This window comes from Brassica napus, chromosome A2 (genome assembly GCF_020379485.1).
Source record: "Brassica napus cultivar Da-Ae chromosome A2, Da-Ae, whole genome shotgun sequence".
NCBI classification, from domain to species: Eukaryota; Viridiplantae; Streptophyta; class Magnoliopsida; order Brassicales; family Brassicaceae; genus Brassica; species Brassica napus.
This window is the reverse complement of record NC_063435.1, coordinates 4,596,923-4,613,044: the sequence shown is the minus strand read 5'-3', so window position 1 is coordinate 4,613,044 and position 16,122 is coordinate 4,596,923. Positions and strand designations below refer to the sequence as shown.

At 31.1% G+C, this 16,122-nt stretch overlaps 1 long non-coding RNA gene across 3 annotated transcripts; it reads right to left on the bottom strand.

Moving 5' to 3' along the window:
* Nucleotides 1-13,257: 13,257 nt before the first annotated feature.
* LOC106387936 lies at nt 13,258-15,639 on the bottom strand. Of its 3 annotated transcripts, none has more exons than XR_001277755.3 (4): nt 15,129-15,639; nt 14,847-14,969; nt 13,673-14,766; nt 13,258-13,608 (listed from the first exon to the last, which is right to left on the bottom strand). It is a non-coding gene; the product is annotated as an uncharacterized LOC106387936 (long non-coding RNA). The 3 variants fall into 3 exon arrangements; XR_007320602.1 differs by lacking the exon at nt 15,129-15,639 and having other exon boundaries at nt 13,673-13,835; nt 14,661-14,766; nt 14,847-15,090; XR_007320601.1 differs by lacking the exon at nt 15,129-15,639 and having other exon boundaries at nt 14,847-15,096.
* Nucleotides 15,640-16,122: the final 483 nt, after the last annotated feature.

Below are 16,122 nucleotides of genomic sequence, written 5' to 3'. Positions count from 1 at the left end.
ACAAAAATAGTATAATGTAAACTTAGTATTAATTACAAACACATTGAATTTATATATAATTTAGTTTATTTCAATCATTATTTGTTAAATAAATGTAACTGTTAAAAACATAAATACATTTTAATTATTTTTAATTTATGTGAAAAATGTGAAAATGACATTTATTTATAAAAAAAATCATAGAAGAAGGAAACATCTCTATAATAGTATTTGTAAAATCAGTTTTATACTTGTCTTGTTCACGTTAATTTTTATAATGGTCAATTAGAAAATTAACCTTATTGATTTATAAATTATACATAATTTCCATTAGTAAAATCGTTTTTATTTTCTTGCTTAATAGATATTTAACTGGGTTTTTAATTTTAATTTACTTTTCTTTTAAGTTTTTTTAAAACTCACATAAATAATAGAGAATTTGTATTCCCTGCACACTCAATATCCCATATTTGCACTCCATACACAATATCCCTCCAATTTTCTTCCCCCTATCATTACTATTTTCCCCCCATTCTATGATATCTCAGCCTTTTTAGTATATTCAGCAAATTAGCTCTAAATAATAAAAATGAAATATCTATATAATATATCTATATCACGAATTTGTGGACAAAAAATATCACAAATATAATTTAATATATTTTCATAAAAAAAATAAAAAATAAGGAAATATCTATAAGTTTTATATATATATACATATATATATATATGCATACATAAAACATAGGTTTACAAACAAAATTAATATATCCAAAACTTAAAACTATGTTTTATGTACAAAAAAATAATCAATGCTTAACCTAATTAGAAAAAAAATTGTATGGTTCATTTTAGACGAATATATACAACTTAATATACTCATATAAATCAATCATGATTTTATACTGAAAATGAGAGGTCTAATTAAGTCAGTGATATAATATTACTTAGAATACATATTTTTGTTTATTTTTTGTGCATGTAAATTCACTAGCGACTCAAAACTAACAAACACGTAAAAAAAAATATATTAGCAAACTATTATGATTTAGTCTGGTCAAAAATATTTATATCCATGCATAATTTACAATTATATTCACTTATAACATTTTCCCCTTTGTTTTCCAAAATAACATGTAACAAGTTATACATAATTTTAGAAAAATATATTATGAATCCAACACAATGAACCAAATTAAAGGAGAACAACAAAGTTAACTGATTTTATCCTATTTAAAATCAGTAATTTCATATACGTAAGAACTAATTGAATTGATCAAAATCATTGTCTGTTTAAAAAATATTATATTTATTTTACATACATATAAATTACAAACTTTTTACAATAAAATAAAATATTATTTAACTATTATAAATTATATATTTTGTAAATATTTATATGCATGTATAAACACCGAATAAATCACCTAGTTAATATATTAAAAGCTAAAGCAACAACGTTCTGACAAAGATTCCAACCAAATCCCACTCTTTCATTAATCTATTGCAGTTAAGTTAGCTCTCATTTTCATTACAATTTTATATAAGTGAATTCTATAAAGTAAGACGTATGGATTAGGATCCGATGGGAGTATTATTCCAAATCCCATTAACAATAATTATAAGCATCCTTAAGTATAACAATAGTTAAAACTGGATATAACTATGGAGAAGTATAAATACAATAAAGAATTATGTGGTGTCGTGGTCTTTATCTATTCCCTAACATGCACTTTTTTTTTTTGAACTTCCCTAACATGAATTTGGTAACTAAAAACATTTCCGATGTCACTATATAATTTTATTTTAAAATATAATAATTTTAATATAAAATAATTTTTGCTCCGATAGTATTACCAGGAACGAGCAAAGGATTTAGACCACAAATTTTTATTAGTTTTTAAGGACGACATCTCAAATCTTTTTAGTTAAGCTGGCTATATACGTTTTAATTTCTTAGCTATCTTAAATTCCGTTCTCTTAATTTCCATCATTTTCAGAAAAAAATCATTTGTTTTGGTAACCCTTTTTGCATTTTGTTATCGTGAGTTGAACACAATTTTTTTATTGAAATATATGTTTCTCGTTAAGATATTATGATAATTTAGATAAAAATGTTTTTGTTTTAGGCTACTAAAATTATTGGAACGACACTGAATATTTTATAATTGTGGAATATAGAGAAATGTCACAAATTTGTACTCTATTAAGTGTTCGCTTATTAATTGTGTTTATGCATGAATAATATAGAAGTTTCTAAATCAGTTTAAAGCTACTTATTGTACGAAAAATATATATTTGGGATAAAAAGAAGGTTTCCGGTATTTTATTTTTTGGGTGGATATATGCTTTGGCGCAGAGATTTGTAACTAATGAATTTTTTTTTTTTTGATATTCATGGAGGATTCTAATCGGTAAGTCCAGACTAATTCTCACGAGGCCTTCCATCCGGACACACATAGTTATAGACGGAAAGGTGGCCAAGGCGACTCAAACCCAAAACGGGCATTTCCATTACCACTAGACCAAGAGTTCTTGGTTAACTAATGAAATTACATAACAAAAAATAGGGAGCTCCTCGCAAGGAAAAAAGAAGGGAAGATGTGTAATATAATACTATATGGTTTATTAATAGAAAACAAAAAGATGAAAAAGCATGTTCTTCTTTTGAGAGATGGAAGTACAATTATTATCGAAGACATGAATAATTGGATATTTTCTTACAAGAAAGGTAGTCCCACGTCTTAATAATTTGATTTCAATCTTTTTGAAACAACATAATTTTGACACCCCCTCCCCCACATGTTATATATATAGTACTATTTTCATTATAATACTTTTTCATCTTTTTCATTTTTTCATTTTCATTATAACACTACTTCCAAATTTTTTTGCTAAATACTACTTCCAAAGTATCATTTTCCAATCTTTATATATATATATATATGTACAATACAGAAGTACTGTGTTTTTTTTAGTCAGAATTATCGCTGCTACAAGCAAATAGTATTTGAGAATAATTTTAAAGCTTCCGTTTTGTAAAGAAAAAAATATTCATTTTGTTTCAGTTTAAGTTTCATTGTAGAGTAAAATTTTTGTTTTAATAAACATTGTTTAAGAATTTTAATGACAAATTTATTAACAATATTTTCTATTTTATTTTTATTAGTTGAAATATGCTTAGGTTTATAAAAAATGATGTTTTTGTTTTGAAAATATACAAAATTAAATATTTTCTTAATCTATGTGTATAAACCTAAAACGATAATTAAAAATGAAATAAATGAAATATGAAAAAGAAGATAAAAAGATTAAAGAGAAAATAATTAAAGATCTTTTTCAAAAAAGAAAATAATTAAAGATAGGTAGTAAGATGATAAAAGCAAAGCCGATGGCCTTATGTTTCGTTTTTATTTTTTGCTTTTTAATTAGTAATCATTTTAATTTATCAATATATCTTTTTGGCAAAGGATTTAGTGTATTAATATATTTTGTCACTTTCTCTATACGAAAATTGTTTTGATTTAGTTAGCGTAAAGAAATCGAAAGCGTTAGCTGACAATTTCTGTGATTGAAACCTTACTTTCTCTTTTTTTTTTATAGCTTAGGTCCCATCAAAGCTAATTAAAGGTCTGACAGGTAACCATTCTGGAAACAAGAGAAATCAATAGAAAATGAATGTAGAGGAATAAAATAGCAGGAAAAAATGGGAGAGAGGAAAAAATTATTCCTTGTGAATGGTAATTTTTTGTAAGAACGTTAGGGAATGCATTGTTCCTCGTTCCTTGATCACCATTCATACCTTTAATATTCTCATTCCATAGTTTGTAACGATTTTGATAGGCCAATATAGAGAAAAAAGTTAAGGGAAAAAACATGTTTTGAGGGGTCGAAGTTACCGAAACTCATAAGGTTTGTTGACCATATTTCAATTTATGTTTTTAACAGTCGACTGCAAATGTTATTATATTATATGGTTTGTATCTAACTTGTAACAAAGTCTATGATCTTAAAACCATATTATTTATATTCAGTTTAGTAATTCATGATCAAATTCACAGAGAATTAGAGACATATTGATATTAAGAATACACAAACTTCTTTAGTCTCAACAAATAAATAAAATGTTTTTACACAAAACTAAAAAATGGAAAAGTCAATAAAATCACTTCAAGTCAAACCGACGACAATGAAAGAAGAAAAAATATTTTGGGTCAAGGTTATTGATTAAGACGATCAAATACTAATTTACCATGCTTAATTAATCAACAATTGTTAATCTTTAGGCCAAATATCAATAGTTTAAGCTAATTCACTCTTGTGATATTAATTCATATGATAAATCAAGTTTTTAACATCAATGGTCATTGCTTAATTACCATCACTCATGCATGAATTTCAAGTCCTAATAGCCACTAAACATCTCTAACATCAACTCCCATTCACTAAACAAGTAAAACACATTGATTGGTTCATTCAACTATTTCATCAAACATCTCATGGATATGAAACAACTTATGATCGTATTTAAATATACCAATCAATTAAAGATCGTATAGACTAAGCACATAGCATCATATAACAAGCACTACACCCTAATCTACCAAACTCAAAGCTAAAAAGGTTATACTCACTAATCTTTATGAAACCACTTAAATCATGATCGATTAATGGATAATCAAGAGATTAGAAAGAGAAAAACAAGATTAACAAAATAAATCCTTAAACATAATAAAGTTTCACAAACGTCCAAGTTTTTATACATAAGAAATCAAAAAAACTAAGATAAATTTATGCTTAGGTAGCTTCGAGTTTTCATTTCTCTAAAATGCTTTCTATAGGTCTTAAAACAAGATTTGGATCAACCCATATAAATATGAGTAAACTGGCCAAGTGCTGATTTGCAATATAGCAGCATGTGTATTGGTCGCTACAGCTTCCTTTTGTAGTTTCATGTGTATAGGCCGCTATGCCCCGTGTCTAATTTGGTCTTCACTTTTGAGTCGCCATAGAGGTTGGGCTTTGGCCGCTAGGTGTAGGATACTATTCCCCCTAATTTTTACGAGCATTTTGTATTTATGTAGCCGCCTGTGTATAGGCCGCTAGGCACACCACTACAACCCACATTCATGATGGCTTGTGTATAGGCCGCTAGTCATGGCCGATACGAGATTCCAGACTCCAAAATCTCTGTTTTGTTTGTTTTCCTTTTTAAATGCCTCCAGTCACCTAAGTACCTGTTTCAAAGGATCCACAATGAAAATGTACATGCAAGGACACTAAATACACCTAGATGTATGCTAAATGAAGGAAAAATATGAGAAATGAGGAAGCAAAAACCATGAAAATATCAATACATCAAATCGCTTGTCTGTGTGTTGGGATCATGATCGGAGTCTCTCCATTTCAGGCCTCCACAATACCTCCTGAACCCTGCAACTCTAAGGTTCAGTATCTCAGAGGCTTAAAAGCTATATAGCTTTGTTTGGCCTTCAATTGGTGAAGCTACTTTCAATGGTCAGAAACAAAAGAACGAGCAGATGATGCTTCTGAGAAAGTTATTCTGCATCTTCCGGTGGAGAATTTCCACCTTTGACTCTCAAAGCAGGTGGTCTTTGGTTTTGGTGGGAAGCTCGCATGAACCAAGCTACGGAAAAAATTTCCGGACTGCTGAATGGAATTACCGACTCGAGGGTACGCCGTAGGTGAAAATTTCATCTAAGATTCTTAAACTAGGCTCTAAGAGTAACTCGAGGGTACGCCGTAGGTGAAAAATCCATCTAAGATTCTTAGACTAGGCTCTAAGAGTAAGGAAGACTACATTTTGCCGATCCCGCCTGGATGACTCATTCATATTTTATTGAATAAGTTACAGGGTCAGTAATATAAGAAAAATTGTCTTAAGCTAAGTGACTCTTTCTTCTTGTTCCATATTCCTCATAAACACTCGCAAATAAGTTATTCAGTGGGGAGTGTGGTATATTGATGATTGTCTCCCTTTGGCCCCCCTTAAAGCTCTATAAAATCTTTCAAAATTTATGAGATTTCTACCTTACCAATGTGGATTAATCTTAAGAACATCCTATATCCATGTGTTCTCAAGATTATGCATTAGCCATATAACATCCGGGTTAGGAGAGCCAATGCTTACACATAAGCCTCTCTTAGATTCAACAAATATGAAAAAATCTAAAATATTAGTTGAAGCTGAGCTAGATAAACCCTTTTCTGAAACTAATTGCTCTTCATTACAAGCAAGACAATATCGGTTGGGTGGATGTCGAATATTCCTGAATCCCAAATGCTTGTGAAAGATGTGGAGCCTTTGGTTATAATGCAAGAAGGTGTTTCCTCCCTACTATTACGTCACAAGATTCGGTTCTGACATCAAAGTAAACCCATGTACCAAATGAACAAATCTCATTGGTGTACACCGTTTAATTGTTGCAAAATTTATGAGATTTTTAAATTATAAGATTTTTTAGAAAAATATAACATATCATTGTTGACAATAAAAATTTCAAAGATATTACCAATGATGATGATGGTTTTTTACATAATCATTAACAATGATGGTTTTGTTTTCATATCTCCAATAATAATTTCCGACATTATCGTTGAAAATGACCAAAAAAAAAATTTTTTTGAATCAATTTTCAATTTTTTTTTGAAATTTATGATTTTTTAGTTTTTCTGTATTTTAATTTGATCTTATTTATTTTTTAAACTTTTAGTTAATTTTTTGTTTTTATTTAATTTTCTAAATCTTTATTTAATTTTCTAATTTAAAAAAAAACTGATTTATTTTTATTTTTTGAGATTTAAATAAATTTTCTGATTTTTTAATTTATTGTTTATTTATTAATTAAATAATTTTTTTTTGAAAACAAAACTGATAAATCTTTTTTTTTACATGTTCAGCCGGTCAACTTTAAAGGTTAAAAGTTTCAAAGTTTAAAGTGTTAAGTAAGTGACACTTTCAAAAAAATTTATGCGATTTGGAGTCTCTCAAATAATATTTTTTTATTTAGAAAAAAAGGCTAAAATACAAGTGTAATTTGGGTATCTCAAATTTTCTTAGAAAATATTTTAAAGAATAGCTGCTCTTGAGTTTTTCTCTTACTTTACAAAATTTATCTTAAATTTAATTATAAGAAACTCACTTAGAACGTATCAATGTGGATGCTCTTATTCATGCAGTGCCGCCTCTAATGAGGGAACCATGGGTGTGATCGCCTCGGTTTAATCTATTTGCTCACTAATGTAATAGTAACTAAGGGCATGTATACACATATATATATATATATATATACATTTTTTTTTATAAAATATTTTTTTAACAAAACAAAAGCCCCCAGAAACTCTTATATTTTAATTATAAATATATAAAATACTACTTATAAAATTTATAAGGTAAAATTTCGTAAAAAGTGTATTATAACTTATTAATTTTTTTCGTTTTGCCGTTAAATTGTTTTAAGGACTAAAACAATTTGTCCTAGGGGCCACCAATACGTTGAGCAGGCCCTATCTTCGTTTGTAGTTTCTTTTTAGAGTCAATTAGCTAAATAACCACAAAGAAGTTAGAAATTAGGTGAATACACATGATGTGACAAGTTGTGTCTCTAACAACTAAGGTATGATGTTGTGGGATTTAGGGTATTTAGTTAATTAAGGGAAAAATTACGTATATGGGATGCAATTTCACTTCTTTTTATATTTTGTCTTCATGCTTACTTTTTCAAACTTACGGGTCCTTAGGGCATCCCTATTGAGAGTTCAATGGGGGAGTTCACACGGTTTTCGAAAAAAAAAATATTAAAATAAGTAAAAGAGGTGAACATGTCTCTTGCAAGTTCACTGCACTGAACCCGGGTCAACACTGTAACGCGGCTCCCACGGCGTGTGGCGATCCGCGATTGGTCCGATTAATTTTTTTTTTTTTTTTTTAACAAAATTCAAACAGAAAAAAAGAATAATAAAAAAATACTTTGTGAACCCCTTCCATGGGGTTCATTGATGTACATGGCTTTAGTTAAGTTGTGGCGACGAACCGATCATAGACTCATATTTTATATTATTTGTGCATTTAATATGAAAGTACACTGTTGAAAAACAACGTGGTAATATGAAGCATCAAAACAGGACTCATACAATCTTATATTGGTTTCTAAAAGTCTTTTGACAGTTATATAAGTTATCAAATTTGTTTTTATTGTAGTTTCTTTTGTAGTGGAAATGTATTTTCTTGCCCTATATTAGTTTGGTGTAAGTATCTTTTTTTATTCATTACATTTCATTTGTATATAAATGAATTTGTTATTGTTTAATTGGTTTAGAGGCAGTTTACCCCTTATATATAGTGGATTTGGTACTAAAAGACACTACTGAAAATTGCAAGTGGTTCGTACATACAAATGGCAATTAGTACTTTATGAAAGTTACAAGTCATATTGGTCCACTCCAATTATATATGTTCTTCAACGAGTGTCCGTCTACTCATCCTCCACTCCAAAATCTTAGTTGCTTCCTGTCTGAAACCAACCTTGCCAGTTTGGTCGTCTTTAAATATACCGTAAATAAGTATATACTTTTTCATATGTTCTTCGTGTGGAAGTGAAAGTGGTTATCCACAACTACAATCTTGACATAATATGATTAGAAGAGATTATAGGCCAATTAATCAAATATCCTTTGCGACCACAGACCGGTGAGGGACGCTCTTGATGTATTTGCATAAACGCATCTCTCCATTCTACTCCTCTTATATCTAGCCGTATCGCCGCCGGCCTGTCAGTAATAAACACGTTCTTGTGTTTTTCTTAGCAACTGAAATAAAAAAGGATACAACACGAGAAATTTCCGAGCGGTCATCCATCTTATTACTACTTTCGTTCAAAAACGCTTTAACTACAGAGTTCTGATGGAATATGGTGCATTAGTGCTGGTATAATCGCACCTCGTTCTTGTTCTTTTTAGCTACCGCATTTTGCGTGTATATAAATATTATATATATATATATATATATATAGTTAGAAATTAGATTTTGATCCGCACAGAATATTCTTCGTTAAAAAATCTATTAATCCATCTATTTGTTCACTAATATTTTTAGGCACGTGCTTTCAACTTTCAGTTCGACTGTAATTTGTTATTTTTTATGGTTTTCGGTTTCGGTTGTGATTTTGTTTTTTACGAATTAAAAAATATAGGGGCCGTTCGATTATTTGTAAATTTAGATTTGGTTTCGGATTAATTAGTTTAGCTCTCAGTTTGATTGTGATAAAATATTAAAAACTCGATAAAGTTTCGAGTTTAATTTGGTGCTGATACGGTACCTGTTTTTGGATAATACAGTTAAAAATCACATTTTTTGTATTTTTAGAAAAAAATCGGCTAAATTTAAATATTAACATATAATATTCTTGTGGTTTCGTTGTACTGAGAAATCAGTATCTTACATAGTAATATTTCTTATCTTTTATAAATCTATTTATATTGAAGTTGATTTTAATAATGAAAATAAATTATATTTAAACTCTTACAATATATAATAACTTCCTGAAAACTATCAAGATTGTTTATTTTGAAATTAACATTTATAATACAAAATAAGAACCATTTTAAAATTAATTCATAAAATAACCATTTTTAATAAGAACAAAAATTATCCATGTTTATGTTAACGAATATAAAAAAAAGTAAAAACTGAGGTTTAAAGCCTATAGGATCAATAATTACATGAAACTGGTAAGTTGGACTTACAAATCAACGACCAACTTTTGTTTTCTATAAATCAACCCAAAACATGTTTAAGTATCCTAAAACCGACAAAAGAGAATGCTTAGGTTTTAGGAGAAAGTTGGAGGATCTTCTCTTTATTATCGAATATCTCTATCTTTTAAGATTAGCATTCAGATAATTCAGTTACCATGTCAAACATAATATATTCTCTTCATGTTCATCAAGTTAATTTAGTTAAATCAGAAAATCTTGTTTCTATATATTATCTGTTTTCTATAAATCAACCCAAAACATGTTTAAGTATCCTAAAACCGACAAAAGAGAATGCTTAGGTTTTAGGAGAAAGTTGAGGAGAAAGTTGGGGGATCTTCTCTTTATTATCGAATATCTCTATCTTTTAAGATTAATATTCGGATAATTCAGTTACCATGTCAAACAAAATATATTTTCTGCATGTTCATCAAGTTAATTTAGTTAAATCAGAAAATCTTGTTTCTATATATTATCTTTTGAATTTATTGTATGCAGCAATTAAAAACGATGGATACATTGGCTTAAAAATACATGAAATGGACTTAAACACGATGGATAAATTGTTTAAATTATTGGATTGTTTTGTTTAGTTGGGCAGAAACATAACTTCTTTCTAATTTGTTGGTTTTTTAATTTCCGAAAACCATTAAAACCAATTGAAAAAAGTAATGGAAAATTTTGTAATTAATTGAAAAAGTGAGAGGCATAATCCGAAGAAGGATTCTGCTTTAATAGTATATATATATATATATATATAGATGTTATGATAATAGATGGACAAATGGGGGAAATTCGAAACATGATTTCATGTAAAGGGACAAATGATTTAGTGCTTTGCAAAAAAATTCCCCATTTCACTGTTGTTTGAAGAACGGGGTGAAATGGGAAAAAAGTGAAAGACATGATAAAAGTTTGAAGTCATTTTTAGAGCATCTCTGATGGTTAACTTTTTTTTTTCAAAATTTGAAATTTTTCAAAAAACAAAGCAGCATGCTCTCCAATGGTTTGCTTCATATTTTTCTTCAAAATAGAATATTCTAAGTATATTCTACCACAACTTTATAATTAATTATTAGTAACACTTTATACTTTTCCAAATTTACTAATTTTACCCATCTGTTTTGTTTTAACGTTAATTCGATCCAATTACTATTTATTATAAATTAATAATCATTATATAATACAATTATTACACTTAACATAAATAAATAAATAAAATATTTTATAAAAAGCACTGAATACATATATCTCTTAAGTGATTAAAAATATATTTTAAAACAAAAATAAACTTATTTTATTCTAAATTATTCTAAATCGAACATAAAATTCTTAGAAACCAAAAATTTCATTTTCTTCGTTATTAACATTCAGTTAGATAAAAGTAATGATGTAGAATTTAAAATTAATTGGATGACATTAACACTTTTAATTTGTTTAAGTAAAAAATAACAATAAATCAAGTTAAGGATTAGTTTAAAGAAGTACTGTTCAATTCTTCAAAATTTGAAAAAAATGAAAAAAAAAAAAAAGTACCAATGGAGTAAAAAATGAAGCAAAAAATGGAAAATGAAGCACCATTGGAGATGCTCTTAGTATGAGACATTTTTGTATGATTTGTAAAATATTCTACTATTAAAAGTAGTATTAATTTACAAGTAACATTTAACTTTCATAAATTTCTTCCAAACTATTAAAAATATTTTTTTTCGGTCTTGTTCAATTCCGTTTATATACAAGTTTTAAGACTTAGCCTTAGTTAAAAATGCTTAGCCTTAGTTAAAAATGCATACCTAACCTATATGAAAAGTAAAATCATATATTTGAGTATAAAATCAAAACGCAGATTGAGATATGGTCTATCCCTAGTTATGATGGCTATGAGGTCGGTATATATGGACCGTCTGGTGTAGGCAGGTTCGATAAATCCCTTATCATAAGGGCTAGTTCAATATAGGCTAATATTTTTAGACTTGAAGTCTAGACTTCAGATGTGAGAGCCAAGTCAACTGTCCTACTACTATTAAGTATTAACTGTTAACTACAAATAAAAAATAGCATGTTTGATTGATCCAATCTGTCTCGGTTATGGCAGGATTGGTATCACATATATGTTGGGAACCGTGCACGTGTTGGTCTTGGCCATATATTTCTTAACCTTAAATTTCTTCCGGTTCTGATAAACCGGGTTTGGTCTACAAAAAGAAGCAGATGTGCAATGTGTTTGGCAGAGATGAGGTTAACCATAACGAAAGAAGCATGCCATCCTTGTTTCAACCAAAAACCTCAAGAAGCCCATCGCTGGTTTATGAATAAGAAATGTGTTTGTTTTACCTTTTCAAGACAATCTTATTTGAGAATTCGCCCCAAGGGTTTCTTCCGCTTCCATAACTATGTAGAACAGCTCTTACACTACCCCAAGGGTGGTGGTGATGCTTGAGGACGGTGGTTGCGCTCCCTGGTCTTCGGAAACGGTTTGCTTTAGGGTTCTTTTTCCCGGAGTTTGGCCAATCTTCTGTGAGAGTGGAGTTGCGTGTAACGCCAAGAAGCTTGGCTGGTCTCTGTGTAGCTTTCCGGCATCGTCTCGAGTCGGTGGTGTGGGCATCGGCGGCTTGGTTTAGATCTGAGATTTTGCGAGTTAAAGATTTATCTCTTGAAGCTCTTCTGGTGGTCTCTAGAGGTGGCGCGTGGGTTCGTCGGTTGTCGGGTTGTGTCTCGATTTCCCGGCTCTCCCAGTAGCGGCGCATGGTGTCGGTGGCGGCGCGTGGTGGCAGCGCATGGTATAAACGGTGGCGCATGGTATAAACGGTGGCGCGTGATGGTGGCACGTGCTGCCGGAGGCGCTTATTTTTCTCTCTTTCGGGAGCAATTCCAGTGTTCCAGTGGTATTTCCTTGCCCCCTCCTTGGAGTTTTTGGCGGTATGGCCTTGCGCATTGCTCTCTCATCCCACTTAGTGTGCGGCTTTGTCTTGTTTTTCTATGTGGTGGCTGCTGTGTTTAGTCTCCCTGCGGCAGTAGATCACTCAGTATGCCACTTCTCTTGTAGGCGTATTCCCGGAAGGTGAGTTCTGTGCGATCCGCTCCTTCTATATGAGGGTTCGGTTCAATAGGTGTAGACGTTACGAAAGGTCGGATTGGAGATGGCATTCTCCAGATCTGCCTTTCAAACGACGGCATCGTGGAGACTTATTCTCGTGCCGTCGGGGGTGCATCTGTCTAGTGTTATTGGTAAGGTTCGTGCTTCGATTCTTTGAGCCAGTTTATGTTGGGTCGGGTTACAGAAGCTGCAGGACACATAACTTCTATGTTTGAGGGCGCCTATCTCTCGGTAGCTCGCGGCAACCATCTCCTCTTCTTCGACTTTTCCAGCTCGCTTTGGTCTTTGCCCGATCTGCTGCTTAGCTGGTTGTTAGTATAGCTTTCCCATTTTGGTTTCTTGTCAAAGTCGTTTTCGTTGTGTTCTGTAGTTAATTTTCGCATTCCGCTACTCGTTAATCATTGTAATCGCTGTCAAAAACTTAAAACTTGGTATAAAATTTAACATTTTACCAAAAAAAAAACATGTATAATTAGAATCCCAAGTTAAAAATGTATCACATGTGTGTTCTTGTTTCTATGCTGTAGATGTCTTTTGGGAACTGGTACCTTCTCCCACTCAGATAAGTCTAGGGTTTTAATATGCAATGTCATTATGTTCTTGAGACCCCTAAACCCCCAAAAATACAAATCGGTTTATATCACATTTTATGGTTGTAACATATGTTTTGTTGGTGTTTATAAAGACCTTGAACCAGGGTCGTTTGTGCAATGCACCATGAACTAGCCCTGGGACCAACCGTAGCCAGAATATATAATCTGCAACAACAAAAGGTTAGATTTCTTGTTTAATCATCAAACACTAAAGAAATTTGGTATTTACTTTATTGGCGATAGGGCCGGCCATTCGCAAGGTATGGCTTTTCATTGCGCAAATTGTGAAACCCGTAAACCACTTGAGCATCCATACCTATACTAAGTAAATGTAGAAAACTCCTTCATAGCCATTCGTGGATGGAGGCAGCTCTCCCTCCATAATCCAAAGACTAATAAACACAAAAAATCACACCTGGTCAATGGGACATTCTTGTGTGGTCCTCAATTTCATCAGAAGGCATTCAATCAAAATATTCTAACTGCATCAATGTTCCGTCAGAGCTTAAGGAAGCGTCTTTACGGAGAATGCAGTGGCGGATTGCGACTCGGAGGTATTTGGGAAGCTGCATAAGTCTTTGACGAAGCTCTGCTTGAGAGACCCTTATGCTTGCCAGATTTACCAGTTGATATACTTTCATCGCTCCGAACCAAGAATAGTGTGGAATCATCGTCGCCGTCAATGAGTCTTCAATGGACTTTTTAATCTTCTTGAAGACTATTTGAGGGACCAATCAGGGTTCTTGTGTGTGTTTGCAGACGACGAATCTTTGATCTTTATTTTGGTGTTTTTTTTTTAATCAAGGAGGAAGAGAGGACTGGCTTGCTCTGTCTTTGTGTTCGACCGTTGCATTCCCACCCACCAGTTTGTCGACAGTTCGTTGGAATTGTTTTAATGGGCCCATTATTTTGGGAAACAGATACTATTGTGCTTAGATTAAGGCCCATCTAAGAAGCATATCCAGGAACGGAGTTTTTGTTCCCGGCGGTTATACAAGCCGGTGACGAGAATGTCAACGTCACTTATAAAGTTACTAGTGTTACTCCCGTGCTAAAGCACGAAACAAATTTGTATTTTAAATTTAAAAAATGTGTGATCTCTTTATACTTTATCTTATTTAAATTATATTAGTAATTGCAATAATTTATATATAGGGGGATAAAATCAGATAATTTTACTTCTAGTGTTTCCAAGTACTCTATATTTTTCTCATTACCATTTTTTGTTGTGGCTGTTAATTTTCATCCAATCCAAAAGTTTTGAAATTTTTATCTGCTTCTTTCTCCCAAACATTATCAAAATCATCACTCATATACAATTTCCTATGAATATAGAGAAAAATTGAATGGATTAGTAAAAATCGACAATACGTTTATAATAGAATAAAAGTGCTTATTGTTACCTCATGTTTTGACGTAAATTGCTCAATAATATTCAAGATGCTTACTGAATTCTTTCTTTACATTTTCTTATTTGTTAGCAATGTCTTCTCTAGCTTCAAATTTTGTTGATGATTTTTGAAATCCTTTAAGAAGCAAGCATAATAACAATTTCTTGTCAATTGCTTTCAAATACGTTTTCTGCTTTGGTAGCAAATGGATAAAAAAAAATTCCTAAAGATAAGTCACAAAGCAGATATGAAAATCAGTTTATAGATAAAAGAAGTAGAAAAATAATTTGTCACTTTCATTACTGATAAACGGTGAGAAACTAGCGTTCCTGTTAATTAAAAGATTTCAAAAATCATCGTGAGAATGTAACAACTGTCACAAAAAGATGTTAGAAGCAATGGAAAAGTACAGTAGTAATTCAATCATTTCTAAAAAGATTATTTCAGAAAAGATAAGCAGAAAAACCGTGAGAATATAGACAAAAAGGAATATCAATAAGAAGATTGAGAAGTTCTTGTCTATTTTGGTCGTCTAAAAAGTTGCAGAGCCACCATATGTGAACCTATGAGAACATAAAGAAAAAGGAAGAGCAATCTGGTGGAGTTTGAGAATAACTTAGCCGATTGCTATATTTATTTTTCGACATCAGAGATTGTTGTTTATACAGAGAAAAAAAACAGTTTGATAATGAAGAAGAAAATTGAAACGTGGGATGAAAATCCCGAAAGAATTGAAATTTAAGTAGTTAGAGTTGCAGAAAAATAGGGAATGAAATAAAAGAATTTAATCGACTAATTTTTGTTAACCAATGCCATGTGTCAGAATTTTAGTGGTGAACTGACTTGTGTTTTAGTATATAAGGGATACATTACACAGATTAAAGTAAAATTCTTAAAACAATTAATGCTTTTTTAACAATTAATGCTATTGTATGAGTTTTGTTTCTTTTGGATTTTTTTAATTCAATCACTTTTGAGTGGGTCTCTACATGCAGCATGTCGTGGTCAAGACTGCGACAGGTATCGATACGAGGCCATACCGGAAACACGGTGAAGCATGAGGAGGATACGTGGACTTGTACGAACCAACTTAATCTAGTCAGTTACGAGTTTGTGTCTGAACCATTGATGTAGAATGTGACATTATTCTAGCGGAAGAACAAAGATTGTTCTCTCTTTTTTTTTGTCTTCTAAGTTATGGATTGATTGATTATTGAGTTTGTAAAGTTGCTACTAGTTGTCTAGTCGATGAATATTATTGTTTATTTTTCAAATCATATAAGTCAGA